The 22251-nt window shown below is 45.9% G+C and overlaps 1 long non-coding RNA gene across 1 annotated transcript; it reads left to right on the top strand.

Moving 5' to 3' along the window:
* Positions 1 to 15626: 15626 nt before the first annotated feature.
* Positions 15627 to 21453, top strand: LOC131410559 (uncharacterized). Its single transcript, XR_009221288.1, has 3 exons — positions 15627 to 15701; positions 17044 to 17133; positions 21163 to 21453. It is a non-coding gene; the product is annotated as an uncharacterized LOC131410559 (long non-coding RNA).
* The last annotated feature ends 798 nt before the right edge of the window (positions 21454 to 22251 follow it).

Consider the following 22251-nt stretch of genomic DNA (forward strand, 5'->3'; position numbering starts at 1 on the left):
GTCATTGTGTGTGGTTTACACAGTACGACTCACCACGGAAGGACCAATTGTGGGGTATATTAGACAACAGTGGTTTGGACCCTTCCCTTGGAGGATGGGGGCTCTTCTAACCAGATTTAGCAGGGTTCTTGCTAGTACCAGGTTTTATAAGGAAGTGCACAGATGGACCTTGGAGAAGGGTCAGGAGCCCGACCACAGTGGTCAAAGACTCTTTGTCAGTAACCATGTTTGTTTTAAATAATTAAAAAAACAAATTGAATCAAATGAAGAGGATATGGGGGAGGAAAAAGTCTCCAGTTCGGGAGACCCTCTTTGGGTCTCTGGCTGGGCCTGGGAATTAACCTGACATAATCCTGACAGATTAGCATAAAATTTTATTAAAATTTTCCATGTGCATAGGAGTCCTCACAAGAGAATGAAGACTCAAAGGGGTGACCAGAGCAGGAAACTTTTGTACCTTTTAGACAAAGTAACAAATTTGTGAAAAATTGGCTAGACAAAGGGGTTTGGGCTAGGGGTAGTAAACGATGAAGAAGTAACTAGGGAGATAAGGGTGAGTTTAGCAAGGCTTATTTGCACAGATTTCTCGGCCCCAAATTCCCTGTCTCTGGTGATAAGGATGCCTTCCCTCCTCCCAGCACAGGGAGGGCACCTTTCAGAGGGGACATTGATCTCCCGCTTTCAAGAGGACAAAGGAGGGTCAGAGTGTCCTTCTTGCACCGGCTGTTTCTTTAGTGCCTTTAATTCAAAGTAATCGATATGCCCAACTGGCATATTTTGGGGTGACATATTCTGGTTTTCTTCAAGCACAATCCTTAAAAATGGAAAACAAACCAAAACTAATGAACCTAAATAGCTATCAAGTTGGTAGCATATCCATACAGAGAAAAAAATTACTTCAAGAGACTTTAAAATACAATATTCTGCCTGCACATCCTTGTGGGATGTAATTTAAGGACGAAAGAACTGCAAAGAAGTTTTACATTGCAGTTGACTGTTACTGTTAGTAGAGAATTGGCACAACATCGCCAACAGCATACTCTTGCCTAAAATAAATTGAACCAAATCTAATCAAGCCTCTAGATCTAACTGCCATTTTACAGGAAATGCAGGGGATGGAGGAAAAGGCAAATGACCTCATGAGAAAGCAATCAGCCATGTCCCAAATATGGACCATTCTAAAGGATAAACGTTTCTCCAACAAACCTATGGCGTGAGGAAGAAAGGGGGAAGGAGGGGTCTTATAAAATAAAAGAGATCTAAGGGACCTTGTAACCAGATAAAGTGTGGACCTTATTGAATCCTGACTGCCTTTGTGACCGTCAGACAGACTTGAGTGTGCACCAGGCACTAGATGAGACGGTAAAGGAATCCTTATCAATTCTACCAGATGCAATAATGGAAAGGTGGTTATGTTAGAAAACATCCTTGTTAGCAGTGTGTACGGAGGTACTTATGGGTTCAATCATATAATATCTGGGCTTTTGAAATACTCCAGTGTCCTAATGCTAAACAGAAAGATTTCAAGAAGAGCAGCCGTCAGCCCGATGCCTCGGAGGTGATGGTAGGCGGGGTGGGAAAGCCTTTTTCCGTTCAAACAACAAGGAGTCACCGGGAACCTTAGGAAGAGCCAGACCAAATGATCTGAGGTTTAATCACTGAGGGAGCAGTTCGGGAGCGGAGACAGTGAGATTTTACTTTTAAAAGTCTGGAAAGATACTAAAAGAAATAATAACAGTAATTGTAATAGTATCAGTGACTAGAGGGTTTTGAGAAAGGTTGGTTTGCTGACTTTTTTTTGTTTTGAATGTGAAGCTATTCTACAGGGAGGAAGGGGAGATCCCTCTTTCCTTTCTCTCTTCCTTCCATGGTTCAGTCCTTAGCACCAGGCTCTGTCCTTTCCTCTGCCAGAGAGACAGGCAATTCTCCAGAGAGCGTGTGCTCCCTCCCCCGGGTCCTAGAGTGAGTGGACGCTGAGCAGAGCGTCCAGCCAGGGTGTGATGGGTGTGTAGGGAGAGCGAGAAATAAGCCTTTGTTTTTAAGCCACTGACATTTTGGGGTTATTTGTTATTGTAGCATAACTTGGCCCATCTGACTTAGGGATACTTCTTTAACATAATGGAATATAAAAGACGTGCCCTGGATTCTGATGTGGCTCTCACTCAGCGGGGCGCGGCTGAGGGAGAGTTCTCGTCCTCCTCTGCGCAGTCTGTCCGCACCCGCACTTCTCTGTCTCCTGCGGCAAGGCCAGTGGCAGGCCACTGTTGCCTTTCGCTTGCTGACTCTGGGAATGGCTGTACTTGTTCCCTGAGCACCTCACACTGTTCTTCTGTGTTTTCGGAGACGGTTTTTACGTATCTTTTCACAGGAATGGAAGCAATTGCAGAATGAGACACTCCAAACTTTAGGAAGTCTGCAAAGGACTTGTAAGCATTCAAGAACATGACTAAGGAAAATAAAATGGTTGGAAAATTTGACCCAGTCCAGGCCTGGAAACTCTGAGGACCAAGCCTGAGGGAGTGTGAGGATCTCCTGCCCCATCTCCAGGCAGGGTGTGTAATTTGCCGCCTGCCTTGACCATGGTGCCATCGTTCAGGCACTGCCCTGGTCACTGAGCAGCTCTCCCTGTTTCCCTCCGGGGAGCCCCACTGGGCAGGGATGTGATTAATTTGCCCATGGCATAAAATCCTGGCTAATGCGTCAGAGGACCAAGCTTTGTCTTAGATTTTTTCCAGAGGTTAGAAAACCAGCTCTTTCTGGCTCACGCAGGGTATGCTCTAAGAGTGTGGAAGGAAGTGCTGACGCAGCGGGGTCTCAAGAGGCCGCGTTAGCCCAGGGCCGGAGAGCTGGGCCCGTTACCCTCCAGGCAGGTTTGCTAATGTAGCAGGGACCCCTCCTGACAGCCTAAGACAGGCTCATCCAGGGTTCAGACTTGCTGTGGCATGGTCCGGAAGGCTGACGTGTGGTGGGGTTGGACCTTTGCATTAGGAGCCTCATGGAAAAGAAATGGTCTCAAAGGAGGAAAGAGCTGAAATTCAAAGGTTTGGTTCAAAGTCAGTGAGAAGGCAAGTGTGGGGGGAAGGGGATTCTGAGGACAGCATGGCGGGGGTCTGTCACTCAGATTGCCCTCTGGGCTGGCTCCCAGGGCTGCATTCCTGAGTAGGGCAAGAAGGAGAAACAGCTGCAACAAACATCAAGTGAAGACAGAAAGAGATGCCCACCTGTAACCTCGGTGAGATACCGCAAGGACCAGGAGACCTGACGTTGAAGACTCACCTGAGAGCACCCTGCTCTTTGGATGTCCTGTGGGCTGCGCCACGGTCACCTCTGACTCCTGCTCCCATGGCAGCATCCATGTCCCCTGCCCCCCTGGCTCTTCTCTTCTCCATTGACCTGGATTTGGAGCTCAGGCACTTTCCCACGATTCTTTCTCCTGCCTTTTTCCAAAGATGCCCTCACGTAAGGTGTTTACACATGAGGCAGATTTGACTGAATGTTTAGAGTCCAGACATTGTACCATACCAACATAGTGCTTAACCTCCCCTGAAGCGTCTTCCTGTCTCACTGCAGAACAATCAGAGGCCAGCTGCCACTTTGGTGGCCAGTTATCAAGGATGCTGACACTCCTCACCTCAAGGCCCTACATGCTTCTCTGCCTAAGAGCTTCCTCAGGCCCAGGACGGGGCTCAATGCACCAGTGTCACCCCCCAACTGAGGGGCATAAACAGGTAATAAACACCCCAGCCTTCCAGTCCTGCAGTGGGACAACTCTGCGGCACGTTCTACACGGCTCCCAGAGGGTCCCTGGCAGGACGAGACGAGCTTGCCCACACCAGTGAGCCCCTCACGGGCATTTCTTTCCCAGCTTCTCTCTCTTCCCTGTCTCTCACCCCCTCGCTTCTGCTTCCTGGCAACGCTTCCCAAGCAAACTGCCTACACCCAAGCTGTCCTCAGGGGAGGCTTTTGGGGAAAATCTGACACCAAGACACCTAGTTTCTGCGTTTCCTGCCTTGCCACCAATTTAAATTCTCTACCCTCTCTCCATTCTTCAGGCCTTTCTTCTCAGAGCTGAGGTCTCATCAGCATCTCTGCTGAAACAGTGGGCCACCTACTTTGCAATACACAGCCCAGCAGCACAGGGGAGCTGGGCCGCTGAAACTGCAGGCTCACTTTTCCTCTCCCCTCTCCCACGTCCGCATAGAAAGAGGAAGTGAAGACGTTTCTTTGTCTCTGGATGTGAATCGCACATGGACTATGGCCCCTTAGTAGGCGGAGGTGACTGCTGGAAGCTTGCTCTAACTATTTTTACTTCCAAGGGATATTTTCCTCCTTGGAAGCTGCTGGAACAGGCAGTGGGCACAGGGACTCGCGGTGAGAGCAGGAAGGACATGGCCTTGCAGCGCTGTGGTAGCTGCAGAGGCACCTGACCTGACTGCTCAGTGAGGAAGAGGGAGGGTGGCCTCAAGGACACACTGAAGGCACCCACCAGAGATGAGCAGCACATTTAGGGGGATTTTGAGGGAGGGAAGACGTTCCCCCAGCATGGATGAGAATGGAATTGAGGCTACCCTCTTAGAGGACCTCTCGTGACTGGCATGGCTGGAGACTGTGCGTTGCACTAAGATGGCTCTGATTATTTGCCACGCTCTCTGAGTTGCTTAATTTAGCTGAGCGGATGCACAATAACACGTTCATGGACGAACCAGGCACTAAGGGATATTTTTCCGTAAAGCAAAGCATGATGGCAGATACTCTGTGAGCCTGGAGGTTCCACTATATTTGAACCTGGGTAGAAACTTATAAGAAGTGAGAAGCACACAGAGGCCAGGGCTTCTTGACACTTGAAGAAAGCCTACAACGGGGAATGATTTGCAGAGACAAATCTGATAAGAAAAATTCACTAGGGAGGTCGTATGGCTTAATTTTCTGGAAGAATCAAGTTCATAAGGGTTGCTTTAAGACTGTGCAAACTCTCAGAACCTTGGGACTTGGGGAAGCTCAAAGGAATGACATTTATTGAATGTGTTCTTAACTTGGGTACATAAACTCCCTCATCTTGAATGGAAACTTTTTCTGCAGAAAGGATTTGTAGTTTCGTCATATTCTCAATGGGGTTTGTGTCCCTCCCAAAGATTAAAAACTATGGGTGTACTTTAAGAAGAGAAATACTCTGAGTCTCATAAAACCACCTACATGTGACCTCTGTCCTGTTAATATTCGTGTGTGGATTTGTGCTTAAAATGATGATGACAACAACAGGCACCCCCACCACCTCCAGAGTGAGCGTGAGGCTTGTGACGGCCAAGTGGACTACACGCTCCTGCGTGTATGGAAAGCATGGGTCATGCACTCAGATGGGTATGGGTTCAAATTACAGTTCTGCTATTTAACCATTATATGACCTTACCCCAGTAACTTCATCCGTCTTAGTCTATTTTCTCTTCTCTAAAATGGGAATCCTAGCTCACATGTTGCTGTGAGGATTAGAAAGAATGTACGTGACCTCCTTGGAACTCCTTTTTAGTCTCATAGCCTTTGTTATAGGATGGAGCTAGGTTGCTCTAGCAATTGGGGCTCATTAATTGAGAACAGAATCTACTCAAGCTGGTTTAAGTGGAAAAGTAGTCACAATCTGGAGGGCTGAAGAAACAGATTCTAGGCTGGGCGTGTAGAAATGACTCTCAAAGCCACGCGGCAGAACCAGGGCACCAAGGGAGCCGCCATGTACTCTACTGTCAGGAAGCCATTCGCTAAGCTGGTAAGCTACCACCGCAGCTGTTGGGCGCGGAGCGCCCACCGCTGACAGTCAGGAAGGCTTCCTGCAGCTTCAGAGCCACGCTGTGCCTGCTACAGTAGGCCCTGCCTCTCGACAGCACAGCCAGTGCCCGGATGTGGGGCCTCTGCTCGGTGCCACAGACAAACCACACGCCTCTGTGACCATCTTAAAGCATAAACACAGAAACAATAAAAGCAGGCCTCCTCGCTCCTCATTGATGAGAGGAACTTAAATCAAATCCAGAACCCTGGCTGTAAGGGAGTCTGGAACACGTAGGCTTATTTTTCTTTAATCTTTTCATCCTCTCATATAGGAGGGTTCACTGGAAAGACAGCAGAGTGGACGTTGAGCACTAATCCCATATGCATTTGTGGGGGATCAGAATTGGTCACCTGAAAATGTGTCTCGTTGCCTTGATTATTTTTAAGAAAAGACTCTGAAAAAACTTTAGCCTTCCCCCTAACTGCCTAAAAAAATTTAAGATAAAAGTCCTGTCCCCAGGACAGGCCATCACCATAGATAACTCTGGGTATCGATAGCCTGGGAGGGTCCTTGCTGAGCCCATTCTTATCAAAGTTCTGTTGACCAAACATGTGCTTTTCCCTCTCCATGTGAATTGCCCTCCTCCCCTCTGAAGTCCCAAACCACCACCCCCAAGACCCTCCTTTGTCTTTAGCTGAAGATGCTATTTAATCTGGCAGCTCGGCCCTTTTGGAGAGTTACCCAGTTTTCCCGGGTCTCTCCCATGTATACATGTTATAAAGATTTGTTTGATTTTCTCCTGTTATTCTGTCTCATGTCAATTTAATTCACAGCCCAGCCAGAAGGACCTAGAGTGGGTAGAGGAATTCTCGTCCTCCCCTACATATTCTAGTACTTTTTGTCAAGGTACTTTTTAAATCTTTTTATTATTTTTAAATTATAAAAGTAATACATGAATATATTCTCTTTGTAGAAGATAAGAACAAAACAGAGGGGGCCGGCCCGGTGGAGCAAGCAGTTAACTGTGTGCACTCCGGTTCGGTGGCCCGGGGCTTGCAGGTTCGGATCCCAGGTGCACAATGACACACCGCTTGTCAAGCCATGCTGTGGCGTGTCCCATATAAAGTAGAGGAAGACAGGCACAGATGTTAGCCCAAGGCCAGTCCTCCTCAGCAAAAAGAGGAAGATTGGCAACAGATGTTAGCTCAGGGCTAACATCTTCCTCACACACACAAAAAGAACAAAACAGAAATTTGTAGAGTAAAAAGTGAATGTCCTCCTCAGTTCCCATGTTACTCCCCAGAAGAAATTACAGACACCAGTTTGCTTGCTGTCTGTCTAATCTTTCATCTGGATGTATTTGTATGTATAGGTACACACACATATCTAAAAATTAAAAAAGCATTAACATGGGGCCAGCCTGGTGGCATAACAGTTAAGTTTCCATGCTCTGCTTTGGTGGCCTGGCACCTGCAGGTTCGGATCCTGGGCACGGACGGACACACCGCTTGTCCAGCCACGCTGTGGTGGCATCCCATATAAAGTAGAGGAAGACGGGCACAGATGTTAGCCCAGGGCCAGTCTTCCTCAGCAAAAAGAGGAGTATTGGCAACAGATGTTAGCTCAAGGCTGATCTTCCTCACAAAAAAAAACCCCCCAAAACAAAAACAAAACATTAATATGATAACATCAGTCCATGACTTTGCTTGGAAATCTTTCCATGTCAGACATAAAGATCTAACCCAAGCGTTAGGAAACTTTCTCTAAAGGGCCCGATAGTAAATATTTTAAGTTCTGTGGGCCACATATAGTCTCTGCACACATTCTTTTGTGTGTGTATGTGTTGTTGTTGTTTTCTTACAACCATTTAAAAATGTGAAAAACATTCTTAGCTTGCAGGCTGCACAAAACAGGCCACATCCTGGATCTGGCCTGCGGGCCACAGTCTTCTGACCCCTGGACTAACCTCACACTTTTTAATGCCTGGATAGTATCCCATTTTATGGATAGATCACCATTTGGGGGAGGGTCAGTTTTTTTACTGTAATCATTTAGCTACTTTGTAGTTGTTTTTCAAGTTGCAATGTTTTAGAAAAAAACACTAGCATACATTTCTCAGTGCGTGTGTGTGAAAATTTTTGTACATAAGTCTCAGAAGTGGAATTTCTTGATCAAAAGGTGTATTCATGCACCCCTATGTTCATTGCGGCATTACTCACAATAGTCAAGACTTGGAAACAACCTAAGTGCCCATCAAGGGACCAATGGATAAAGAAGATGTATATATACACAATGGAATACTACTCAGCCGTAAAAGAGATGAAATCTCACCATTTGTGACAACATGGATAGACCTTGAGGGTATTATGCTAAGCGACATAAGTCAGAGGGAGAAAGTCAAATACCGTATGATCCCACTCATAAGTAGAAGATAAAGCAACAACAACAACAACAAACACACACATAGGGACAGAGACTGGATTGGTGGTGACTAGAGGGGAAGGGGGGAGGGAGGGGGTGAAAGGGATGATTAGGCACGTGTGTGGTGATGGGATTAATTAGTCTTTGGGTGGTGAACATGATGTAGTCTATACAGAAATCAAAATATAATGATGTACACCTGAAATTTATACTCTGTTATAAACTAAAGTTGCCTCAACCAAGTGGACTCATGCAGCATTTGTCCTTTTGTGACTGGATTATCTCACTGAGCATCAGATCTCCCCTCACCAATGCTGTCGCATGTTGCAGGATTTCTCTCTTTTTTTAATGCTGAAAAGCATTTCATTGTATGTATATACCACATTTTGAATGTATTCGGGCTTACAGGGAAGGAGGGGCTAGAACGGCTAGTTCCCAAAACGGAACCATCGTATTCAGGTGGGACAATCCCCCGCGCTCAGCTGACCCCTCACACTCTGTCCACGTCTTCATCATCAGGAACACTGCTCTTGGAGTGGATGATTCCTTCAACCTCTTGGTGAAAACTGGAGACTATTTGCTTTGCTTTGCTTCAGCTGGATAACAGTGGTGACTAGACTGCAGGGTAGGTGGATCCTGAGATGAGCTTTAAAAACTTGGGATTGCACCTGGTGCACACACAAGAGGCTGTGGGGAGTGGTACTTACCATCAGGTTTCTTCCTGGTATTTCTAAATGGAGAGGACAGTTCTTGGTCCAATAGAAATATGCAGACTGTATGTAATAAATTTTTATAAGCAAAGATAATTTCTGTCATAAGTATTCTTCACTTTTTTAATGTGCTGAAATCTGATGTTATATCTGATGACTGAGAGTGTGCCATCTATTTGTTAAGTCAGCGGTCTCCAGCAAATCTGTTTCAAACACAAATACAAACTGAGAAAGAAAAGTTTGCTTAAGACTCAGAGTCTAGTGTTTTCATTTTCTCTTCGGCTATTCTGATTGACAAACCAGCAGGAGATTGGGAGAATACTTCAGGGGCCCGCCCGGTGGCATAGTGGTTAAGTTCGTGCACATTTTGCTTTGGCGGCCTGGGGCTGGCCTGTTCGGATCTCGAGTGCGGACCTACTCACAGCTCATCAACCCATACTGAGGCGGCGTCCCACATAGAAGAGCTACAACTCTACAACTATGATACACAACTACGTACTGGGGCTTTGGGGAGAAAAAAGAAAAAGAGGAAGATTGGCAACAGATGCCAGCGCAGGGCCAATCTTCCTCAAAAAAAAAAAAAGAATACTTCAGTTGTGTTGTCCATTATAGGAGAAGTACACAGAGATTTTCTCTAAAAACATTGCATGCTTGCATAGCAAAATAGCAAAATTTGTCAATATGCTGTTCTGTGTGCCTCTCCGGAGTAGGTTATCAGGGAGGAATAAGCCGTTTACTTTAGTGTGAAGTCAACAGAGTGAGTCCAAATGAATTTAAGTGCTATTGTTTTTCATCAAGAGCTATGCTATCTAGCTGCAAATACAGCAAATGTTTATTTTTAATAACAAAAGATAGTTTAAAGTCACACAACAATATGATCACTAAAAACTGCAGACACTGACATGCTGCGAAAGGGGCTGACTTGAAGGTGAAATGAGCATGGGGAGAGCTTCCCCATTTCCACCCCTACGGCCAAGGCAGAGAGTGAATTACGTCCAAGGTTTTCTCCTAATTGTAAATAATTTTAAGGACAATGAAAATTTGTTGTGCAAATAATTATGCACACATAGTTTGTGGATTTAAATGGTTCAAGCGTAACAAATAAATTTTTATTTTTTAAACAGTTCCATGCAACACATACCACTTATAAAATCTTACCAACTATTAAAATAAAGAGGACCACTTCGATAAATTGATGCTTGTAAAGGAAGCTGTGGAAACATGGTCTCAGTACAGCGGCTCAGCTAGTCTAACCAGTTGTGCACCACTTGGGAGGTGATCCTCATTTGCTAGGTTGAGGAGTCGACTTGAATCTAAGTGGTCCTAGACAGTTGCTGGAAAGGGAGGGAAAAGTTTTCTACTTGATGATGTCTTCCGGAAGTTCTAACAAATATGGGAACGTGCCAGAGTTCATATTACACCCAAGAAGGTGCCTGAAGGGATAGTTACTGCAAAGTCCTGTGCCAAAAAGGAGCCTGGAGAAACAACAGTTTTACAGATGATGTTAATGTGAGAACAAAGAGTAGTTTCTTGTCTTTTATAAAATCTAAATCTGTTAATTCTATTTGCATCTCTAACAGCAAGCAAAATGAAGCGATACTGAGCTCAAACTGCTAGCTCTAGAGGTTAATCCTTGCAGCAACAGGAGAGATTGGAGTTTCTGTTCTGAACATCCTAAAAGATTGGTTTCAGAGCCACAGTGTAACTAGTTATGTTGGTTATTCATTCTCTTTGTGGGGAATTATGTCCAAGACACCCCTAAACAAACAAGAAGTGATTTAAAAGACTGTTTTAGTTAACAGATTACGATAGTACATTACAGTACAGGTGATGAATATTGATAGCTCTGAATAGTAACCACCAAGCGACCTTCCCTGAGGGCCTCCTTTCCAGTGGGAAAGGCTGGACTTTGCAGATAGAGGGACCGCTAACTGTTTAACAGGCAAAATATGAGCTCTCCTGAGTACGTGTAGCTTGCAGGAGCAAATTGTGCATCTGAAAAAAATGCAGCAAGAATATTAAAGAATGGGCAATAATTTTTACTTCATATTTGATCAATCAAACCATGTTCTTCATTTTCCGTGGTGTTTTATACTAGACTTGGTGAAGAACTTTAAGAATCAAATTATTACTGACATTCTTATAAAATAAAGCCCAATAGAATACAATGTCAATATATGGCAAATTCAAATTCACCAATATTTCCAACTAGCTGATGGATGGCACTATCTGACAGAATATTTACATATAGAATGTTTGATGTTGTATTCTTACAGGAATCAGAGATATGGGATGTTCTCACTCAACATGCACAGAATACGTATTTTGCATCATAAATCTATTTTTAAAAAAACAGGTTTTGGGGGCTGGCCTGGTGGTGTAGTGGTTAAGTGCACGCGCTCTGCTGCGGCGGCCCAGGGTTCGCAGGTTCAGATCCCGGGCGCGCACCCACGCACCGCTTGTCAAGCCATGCTGTGGCGGCATCCCATATAAAGTAGAGGAAGATGGGCACAGATGTTAGCCCTGGGCGGGTCTTCCTCAGCAAAAAAAAGAGGATTGGCAACGGATGTTAGCTCCGGGCTGATCTTCCTCACCAAAAAAAAAAAAACAAAAACAAACACAACACACACCAAAAACAACAGGTTTTCAATGTTTGCGTATTTATGTATTACATACTTATTACTTTGTAAAAAGCAGAACAGCATTCCTCATCAAGGAACTTATTTTCAGCTGTAGTACTGAGTGGGCTTCTTCTTGGATGGGATAGGAACCGTACAGTCTTAAATCACCAAAGATACTGCATTTTTGTATAATGTCAATTGAACTATAGAGAAAAAAACACTCCTCATAATTAAAAATTTCATGAAAGCAAACATTTTGCATACCCAAATGAGGGCACTGTGGACCCCTTGTCAAACCGTTAACTATACTGTATACAATCTGTATATACTCTATCTATAATGGCATACGCCATGTGGAAAGCACAGTCGGATAGTAGTTCTGTGTAATGTTGTAACATTAGATCTTTTTAATAAATAATTCTCTTTTTATTGACTAAAACGAAAAACGAAAAAGAATAAAGTGACTTTCTTGTAGACAATATGTAGTTGGGTCTCGTTTTTTGATCCACTCTGACAATCTCTGTCTTGTAATGGGTGTATTTAGACCACTGATGTTCAAAGTGATTATTGGCATAGTGGATCAATACCTGCCATCTTTGTTACTGTTTCCTATTTGTTGTCCTGGTTATTTGTTCCTATTTTTGTCTTCCACTATTTTTCTGCCTTTTGTGGTTTTAATTGAGCATTTCTCTCCTTTCTTGGCATATCAACTATACTTCTTTTTTTATTTTCTTATTTCTTGAATTTTAATTAGTCAATTAGTTTTTGGTCTTTCTAATGAAAAGTTTATTGATTGTATTTGTCCTTTCATAGAACTAAGTTTTGGATCTGGGATGCTACATGTACATATAATTGTACAGATATAAGCAAGAAAACCCACCAGTTACCGAATTCACATTGGTCAGAAACCAGCTGACCAAGGGGAGGGAGAATTAAAATGATCAAACATTTTAGAATAAGAATGTCAAACAATCACATGAATTTTGCATCCATGTAGGTGATTATTTAAATACCTCAGACTGGGTTTTTATTTCTTCATTCAATAAGTATTTAGGATCTACTATGTACAGACACATTTCTATTCTCATAGAGACCTCCAAAGACAGTCTATAGCTTTCCCTGCAAACTCAAGTCAACTTCAATATCTAATTTGATATCTTTAAAAAAATTTTTTTAATGGTTGCCCTAAAGTTTGCAATATACATTTACAACTAATCCAAGTTTACTTTCCATTAACTACACAATTTCATGGGTAATGTGAGTACCTTATAATAGTAAAATAATCCTAATTCCTCCCTCCTGTGTCTTGTATCATTGCTGTCATTCATTTCACTTGTATATATGCACACATAAGCATATACATATACACACACACAAGATACATACATACGCATACATAACTGAATACATTGTTATTAATCTTTTGAATAAACGGTTATCTGTTAGTTCAATTAAGAATGAGAAAACAAAGACTTTTATTTTACCTTCACTTACTCCTGTGATGCTCTGCCTTTCTTTATGTTGATCTGAGTTTCCAACACATATTTTTTTTCCCTCTCTAAAGAACATCTTTTGACAATTCTCACAGGCAGGTCTACTTGCGACAAATTCTCTCTGTTTCTGTTTGTCTGAGAGTGTCTTTATTTCTCCAGGGACAGGACCCTCTGTAGACCACTGGGTTGGGGTACAAATCCGACAGCAGCACGGCCTGATCCCCTGAGGAGTGTGCACAAAGCACAGCACTTGTCCAAGACACTTGAAGGAGCGCTCCAGCAGAGCACTCCCACCTCTCGGCAGAGGCTGACATTTCACTCAGAGAAGCTTGGGGAGAAGAGGGAGAGTGGGTTACCGAGTACTCCCTCGCCAGAGCACACAGATGGAGAAAAGGCCCAGTGCCCCAAGCACTGAGTCTCGGGCTCTTGGACTCTGGCCCAGGCACCACGTGGGGCAATGCTGGCGGCACCTTCCGTAGGCCCACACGCAGGACCCAGCGTGGCACCGTGAGCAGCTCTCCACAGGGGAGCACAAGGAGCACTCAGCTTTTGCAGCTCCCCAGTTTTAGGCTGGAAATAAAGGCGACACCTGACAAAAGACAACACAATGCAGCAGCCATCAGCGGCAAGTGTACCGCAGGCAGTGGTGCCCTTTAGGCAGTGGCGCTGCTGTTGGGTCCAGTCAGTGAGGCCAAGCGGTCCGAGGGGTATCCTCTCTGTCTGGCGGGATCTGCCGTGCTCACCTGTGCACTTCCTTGTGAAGTCCAGTTTTAGGAAGAACCCTGCTAAGTCGGCTTCACCAGAACCCTCCACCCTCCATTTCGGATCACCCTGGATACCTGCTCAGAATCCTCTTCCTTCCCCATTCTCCAGGTGGTGTTTGGTCACCCTTCAGCAGAGCTCTCTTAGTTGATTTAGCCAGAATCCTCCTTATCCTTGATGTTCCTCTTAGCAGTTTTCCATCCACTGTCCCCCACCCAGCTCTTCCGCTATGGCTTGTCCATGCTGTCTTCCGAGTTGAGCCCAGTCTCTCCTCCACAGTGAAGTCCCAGTTGGAGGGGTCCCTGTACTTATTGCTATGGTCCTGAACAAAGTCTCTCTTACCATCTTAAGAAAGGTCACTTAATACAGGACCTGGGAGATATTGCAAGTTTGGTTGCAGACCACTGCATTAAAGCGAATAACGCAAAAAAGCGAGTCACATGAATTTTTTGGTTTTCCGGTGCACATAAAAGTTACGTTTACACTATACTGTAGTCTATTAAGTGTGCAACAGCATTATGTCTAACAAACCAATGTGCATAGCTTAATTTTAAAATACTTCATGGCTCAAAAATGCTAATCATCATCTGAGCCTTCAGCAAGTTATAATCTTTTGCTGGTGGAAAGTCTTGTAGAAAATGCGATGCCCGCGAAGTGCAATAACGAGAAGCACAATCAGACGAGGTACGCCTGTGCTCTTTTTCAGCACAGCGCGCGGAGCAGGAACACCGCGCGGCCGCGCGTCTGCGGCACCGACCTGCGCGCGGGAGCGGCTGGTGCGCGGCTCCCCGGGCCCCGCGCGCTGCGCGGGGTCGGCGCTCCTCACGGCGCTGTTCCACGCCGCTCCAGGACAACTCAGCTTTTGCAGCTCCCCAGTTTTGGGCTGGAAATCAAGGCCACACCCGACAAAACACAGCACAGTGAGGCAGCCATCAGCGGCAAGGGTACGGCAGCCAGCGGCGCCCTTCGGGAAGTGGCCTGCCGTTGGGTCCAGTCGGGGAGCCAAGCCGTCCAGGGGTATCCTCTCATGCGGCGGGAGCCGCCGTGCTCGCAGCGCCTATTGTTGTAAAAACGTGCCCTGGCCTTCCTCTGAGCAGAACCAGCAAGACGCACAGACACGAAAATGAGGAGGTCCGGCAGGCCTGGCAGGGCCACCGGGAAGGCCTGCAGAATAACAGGCGGAGAGGGAGAGGGAGAGGGAGGGAGGGGGCTGGGCTGCAGCCTTTGGGGAAGTTTTGTCGGGAAATAACGAGCAAAGCAAGGTAAGCACGGTGTGCAAACGTTAACTATTTATCCATTTCTTCCAGGTTTCCAATTTGTTGGCATATAATTGTTAGTAGTCTCTAATGATCTCTTGTATTTCTCTCATATTAGTTGTACTATTTCCTCTTTCATTTCTGATTTTATTGGAGTCCTTCCTCTTTTTTTTCTTGGTTAGTTACGCTAAAAGTTTGTCAATTTTATCTATCTTTTCAAAACCCCACCTCTTATTTTGTTAATTTTTTTCTCTTGTCTTTCTATCTCACTGATTTCTGCTTGACTCATTATTTCCTTCCTTCTGCTAACTTGAGGCTCAGTGTGGTCTTGTCTCTGCAGTCCCTGTGAGCAGAGTTGGGTTGCTCATGTGAGATCTTTCTTGTCCCCGGCATAGGCATGTATCGTGGTGCAAGTCCCTCGTAGCACTGCTGCATCTCACAGGCTTTGGTGGTTGTGTTTTCATTTTCATTTGTCTCAAGATTCTGCTTTCCCTTCTGATTTCTCCTTTGACCCATTGCTTGTTCTGGAGTTGTGGTTTAATTTCCATATGTGTGAATTTTCCAATTTTTCTCCCGCTAGTGATTCCTACCTTCGTACCACTGTGGTCGGAACAGAACTTGATGCAGACGCTTGGCACTGTAGCCTCCCGGGCACTCCTGCGGGCGCTCTGCGAGACGCGGTAAGGCTTCTATTGCAGCGGGGTGGTGCCAGCACTGCAGGCCGCTCTCTGCAGGGCAGCTCCATGAGGACTCAACTTTTGGAGCTCCCCAATTTTAGTCTGGGAAATCACGGCAGTACCCGACAAAAAACAGCACAGGGAGCAGCCATCAAGCAGCAAGCATGCCAACAACCGGCGGTGCCCCTCGGGCAGTGGCCGCCTCTGTTGGGTCCATGCAGTCGGAGGATATCATCTCCTTCTGCTGGAAACCACCCTGCTGGCTGTGCCCATTGTTCCGATAATGACACTGGACTTGTTTTGAGCAGAAGTAGTAAGACACACAGACACAAAAATGATTGTCATGAAGGAAAATATTTTCATTGTACTCACGGTCCCCTAGAAACAGATGGCAGGGCAGGCCAGGAAGGGGCACTGGGGAAGCGGGCGTCAAGGTCAGTAGGCAGAGGGAGTGGGGAACTGTGGGCGGGAGCCTTTTTGGAGGTGTTCTTGGGAGAATGGGCTGAGCAAGGTGAGCAAGGGGTACAATTACAGTTGGAGAGTTTGAATAGAGGAACTATAGGGTTGGTAGGTCTGTAGGCTAACTGTAGGCCATAGGGTAGGTCTCCAGTTGTCTGGTACCTGGCCCTGTAGTGATTAGGGCAGGGGATAGAGTCCTCGACTGTAGAGGTCTGATAAAAGGAGCCAAGTGGGGGGTATGGACTCAGGGATTGGTTCAGCTGCATGTCAAAGCTTTGCTGCAGGCAAGTTGTTTGTTATCGCTTGGAATTCGTTAATCCTGGGAGGGTGGGTTCCCTGGGTCCAAGGCTCCAAATACCAGAGCATCAGGAATACATAAAATAAGGAAATACAATTGATACAGTGGACCCTGTGGTGCTCAGGCATCTCACAGAGGCCTTGGTGGTGATCATAGCAGATACCTCAGCAGTAGTAGATGTGCAAGATGACCATGTTCTAGAGATCTGCTGTGCAATGTTGTGCCTAGAGATAACAATACTGTATTGTACACTAGCAATCTGCTAAGAGGGTAGATCTCATGTTACATGTTCTTATCACAATGAAATAAAATAAATCGTAGGGAATTACATTATTACAGTGTTGTAAGAGGCAAATAAGCAGAAAAGTGATCGCTAGCATACTTATTAGTAACACTGGCAAAAGTTGGAAGCCGGTTCTGCGCCAAGAAAGCCCATTTGGAGGTGCCAGGGATTTGTGGGATACAGGCCAAAGAGTCTTGACCCATGTTTAGTGGGTATAATGCCTCACAGTCTTGGGGCAAAATCAGATAAAGTCTGAGACATTTGTTGATAGTTCTGTGTGATTTGATTTTGTCTGTTGATGACAGTGACCCTGGGTGCAAAACCTGCAGCTCCCCCGCTGTGAGCCATCCCACCAAGACGGGCAGGAGACCAGGGCACGTTTCCTTCATGCCAAGGTGAGGACAAGGGGTGGTGCCTGGGGGTGGTGTATGGCCACGGGACCACGGTGATACGTGCAGGACTGAATGAAAGTCCAGTTTTTCTAGGGCAACACCAGGTACACACGATGTTGATTTTTGTTGTTAGGTTCACAAGAAAAGCTCCATCCTGAAGTGTGTGGCCTCAGGTAAAATTGGGATCCCAAGCATCACGTGTTGTGGGCCACGTGAAGGTCACATAGCTTGTTAGTCAGGACAGAGCAAAAATGCCAGTAATGCTTAGCAGTGCGGGATGGTCCAGATCCTATCTGGAGGCTCCCCTAATCACAACAGTGTTGTGCAATCTTAGGAGCCTGGTGTCAAGGAGTGCTGGAGTGAGTGGACCATCTCTCAGAAGGGGAAGCCGGAGCTAAGTGGGTAGGATATGAATGTAGCAGAGGATTATGGTAGGTGCGTAGATGACAAGCCTGACAACTGTGGGTGTTTTAACTGTGCTATCATTTTCAAGAGTTGAATGCATATGTCGGTAGTATCAGAATGACATGGGGGAGAAGGGTTGTTTGGCTCTTGGCTTTAAATGTGTGGGTGGTAACATTAACAGGCAAAGGGTGAGTGGAGGGGGTTTGTGGAGGATCTAAAAAATCTTGCGGTGAAGTATGAAGTAGATTTAGAAAGTTGGGTTGGTGAGGTAAACAGGTATGATGGGGAAGAAATGGTGGTGATTAGAGGCCAACAATAATCAGCAGAGATTTGCAGGACCGCACATAGAAAGGGTGAGTCTTCTAAATGGAAAATTGAATAGGGCAGTGTCATAAGATTAGAGGGTATATTTTGAGCCATAGCCTTGGAGATACATTGTTGATGATCTCATGGGCACCATTTTTGTGCTTCTCTTCCCTCCATGAATACCCTTTCTGTTCTTCTGTGTCTAAATAGATCCTACCCACTTCTCCAGGCCAAGCTCAAGTTTGCGCTTAAACACCATATCAGAGGGCGTATTTTGAGAGATAGCTTTGAATATACATTGTTAAGATCCACTGCTTATGATCCCACTCTTAATGACACCATGTTTATCTAGCATAGCTTTGCAATCACTCGTCACTTACTGTTTGACAGGCAGGCTAGAACGTGGCAGGGTCCTGGGTGAAGCAAACCGCTGGCTCTGGGAAATGGATATCCAGTGGGTGATAGTGTTGTAAACAATGCCGAAGAAGTCTGGAGTAGGGGACGCTGGTATAGTGTGGAGCGATGCAACTGGGTTGAGTCTGTCAACAAAGATATCTGGAATACAAGAATTTAGTTAGGAAAGCTTTATTGCTCATACAGTTTGCAAACTGGGGAGCCTCTGAAACAAATCGAAAGTACGCTCTGGGGAGGGTGTAGGAGGGTAGAGCTTATAAAGGCGAACACCATAGACCACAGGGATTGTTTTGAAAGCCCTCTGATTTGTTGGTTCCCCTATAGATACCAGTGTTCTAAAATCAGCTATATCAGGCTTCTGGCCATCCGTCAGGAAGGAATGTTCAGTTTCAGGTACAAGTTGTGGTTTTTCTGAGAACAGAGTATGTGACTGCACCTTGGTCCTGGCGTGGCCACTTGACTCTGTTTTGTTCTAGGTCCTGGTAGCCACACAGAGTCCATTTTGTCTTTCTCTTTTAGACGTACTCTATCTTTTGTTTTAATTCCACATTTCCCCTTTTGATCAAGACCTGCCACAAGCAGTGTTGATGATCAATTTGGTGTTTGTCCCATTTTGGTGTTGGGGTGGCCTCTGCCTGCCGCGGGTCCATCTAGTCCCACAGAAGGACTCGTGGGCTTAGTGGGACTCAGTTATCCAATCGAGTAACTTGAGCCCTGCAGGGCAGGGGTCCAGCCAGGTACCTGTTATAGGTCAAAAAAGGTCTCAGAGTGGAAGTTCGCGGAGGTTCCAGCAATGGTCGAGTAGAGGGTTTGAAGATGTTGAGTCATTGTGATTTGGGTAGGAGTTTCCCAAGGGCATTTGTGGAAGCAAGCCAGCATTATTTTAAAGAACAACCAGATGCTTAGTCCTAAAATCAACAATAATGTGAGGACCTGGAGGCCCAATCTTAAAAGTGAACCCAGACCTGAGAGTAACCAACTAAAAAGATCTGGAAAGCATGAAAGGGGGAATAGGAATGAGGTTATACAGGCAGTCTCTTATTTATCCTTAGGCAGGCCCATATTTGAGCCATTATAATAAATTTTTCCAAAGCTTTCCAATCTATGCCTTGGAGGGGAGAAATCCACCAAGGTAACCCAGATGAACTAGAAAGGGGGAGTTGCCCGCATATCCAACAGTTAGACAGATTTTTATGTGTAACAAAGGAATGAGCCCATTGTAAAAAGACATTACTATTGGGGGCCCATTCAGATGTAGACTGGAAAAACAAACAGTACCAGAAAAATCTTAAATGACATTTGAACAGTATAACAATGGTAATATTAAATAGTCATGAAAGTGGATATACAGGCCTTGTCTGGGGTCTTAGGACAGCTGTCTATAACAGATGTCAGCTACTTCTCTTCCTGGAAGTTGGTATTGTGAGAAGGCTTTATTTTGATGTCTGAGAGGGGAGTGGATTTCCAGTCATCTGAAGGAGTTGGTAAGGCACTTTCCAATGGGGCTCAAGGGCTGTCCTCCTCTGATGATGTTTCCAGATATCCAGTCACCAGGTTCTAGACTGTGATCAATAGGATCCTTCAAATTGGAATCTGGGAAAGCTCCTTTAACTTGTTGATGATAAGCTCGAGCATAAGACATTAGAGACTTACAGTAGCTGGTCATATTGGCATAAGACAACAGAGATTGGCAGAAGGTTGCGTATCAACAGACAGTGGTCTGCCGGTGATCATCCCATGTGGGGTCAGTTCGTGTTTTCCAAAGAGAGCATTGTGAACTGTTGGTGCAACCCAAGGCAATGCCTTAGGCCAGGGCAGTCAGTGTATAGGTATATAACAAAACCTCAAAGACAAGTAACAGGACTAAAATCCAATATCCACAAAGATGTAACATAATTTTTCTCTCCATAATTACCCTCATTTTTTTTCACCAAAGATAATTACAGTAAAACTAATTTGTTTATATTAAAAATTCAGCCTGATTATTTATATAAGTGAAAATAAGAATACTCACTGAGAGTTTCTAATTCTGCAGGGATCAGGTAGGGAGAAAAAGTAAATGTTTCATCCTTGTTCACAAAGGTATATCTTACCAGATTGTTGATAGATTAAGAGAAAAGATTTCTCTAAATCTGGAAAAACAAAACATTAGAGCATCCTCCTTGGTTCACATAGTCTTATGTAATTAATATTTGTTCTTGATCTTTTTTTTTTTTATAATTTTATTTATTTATTTTTCCCCCAAAGCCCTGGTAGATAGTTGTATGTCATAGTTGCACATCCTTCTAGTTGCTGTATGTTTGACGCGGCCTCACCATGGCCGGAGAAGCGGTGTGTCAGTGCACGCCCGGGATCTGAACCCGGGCCGCCAGCAGCGGAGCGCATGCGCTTAACCGCTAAGCCACAGGGCCGGCCCATGTTCTTGATCTTTTGTTAGCAGCTTTTTTCGAAGCCATCAGTTTCTGTTAGAATTCTGTAATTTCTTACCCAGTTCAGTTTTATGATCTGAAAGTTGCTCAGAAACCTGTATTCTAGAGTAAGTGTCAGAGTCCTCTCTGTGAGTCTCTCTGAAGATAAAACATATTTGTAAAAGCATCAGAGTAAAACAATAACTATCTGTAAATGACAAAAGATTTAACATTATAATGTAATTGACAAGGAAATTTGGTTATTTCTGTGACATATAACATTTTAAGATAACTAGAATTACAAGTGATAACATTATACCAGGACATATTAGAAATTTAAAAAATTTTCATATAATTTAAAAAACATTTATGTTAGTAACATATGCATGCAAGGATATCTATAAAGAAGGCTTATTATCACCTGTTTGACAATGCTTCCCATGCAGTTTAACACACCAAATAAACCTAATTAGTGTAATATTTCCCTTTTTATGAGAAGAGAGAACAAATTCCTTGAGAAGTCACTTAACCGCTAAGCCACCGGGCCGGCCCCACGTGTTCCTCTACTTTATATGGGATGCTGCCACAGCATGGCTTGACAAGCGGTGCATCGGCTCATGCCAGGCGTCTGAACCTGCCAACGCTGCCGGCCATCTGAACCCGCGAACCCCGCGGGCACCCAGACCCATCCGAACCCCGCCGAACCCGCGAACCCCGCAGGCACCCAGACCCATCCGAACCCCGCCGAACCCGCGAACCCCGCCGGGCACCCAGACCCATCCGAACCCCGCCGAACCCACGAATCCCGTGGGCACCCAGACCCATCCGAACCCCGCCAAACCCGCGAACCCCGCTGGGCACTCAGACCCATCCGAACCCCACCAAACCCGCGAACCCAGCTGGGCACCCAGACCCATCCGAACCCCGCCGAACCCGCGAACCCCGCCGGGCACCCAGACCCATCAGAACCCCACCGAACCAGCGAACCCTGCTGGGCATCCGAACCCATCCGAACCCGCGAACCCAGCCGGGCATCTGAACCCATCCGAACCCCACTGGGCATCCGAACCCATCTGAGCCCCGCCGAACCCGTGAACCCCGCCGGGCACCCAGACCCATCCGAACCCCGCCAAACCCGCAAACCCAGCTGGGCACCCAGACCCATCCGAACCCCGCCGGGCACCTAGACCCATCTGAAACCCGCCGAACCCGCGAACCCCGCTGGGCACCTGAACCCATCTGAACCCCACCAGGCATCGGAACCCATCCGAATGCCACCGAACCAGCGAACCCTGCCGGGCATCCGAACCCATCTGAACCCGCGAACCCAGCCGGGCATCCGAAGCCATCCGAACCCTGCCAAACCCGCGAACCCAGCTGGGCACCCAGACCCATCCGAAACCTGCCGAACCCGCGAACCCCGCAGGGCATCTGAACCCATCCGAACCCCACCGGGCATCGGAACCCATCCGAATGCCACCGAACCCGCGAACCCTGCCGGGCATCCGAACCCATCCGAACCCGCGAACCCCGCTGGGCATGCGAACCCATCCGAACTGCCAACCCCAGGCGGCCGCAGCTGCCTGCG

Source organism: Diceros bicornis, chromosome 10 (assembly GCF_020826845.1).
Source record: "Diceros bicornis minor isolate mBicDic1 chromosome 10, mDicBic1.mat.cur, whole genome shotgun sequence".
NCBI lineage: Eukaryota > Metazoa > Chordata > Mammalia > Perissodactyla > Rhinocerotidae > Diceros > Diceros bicornis.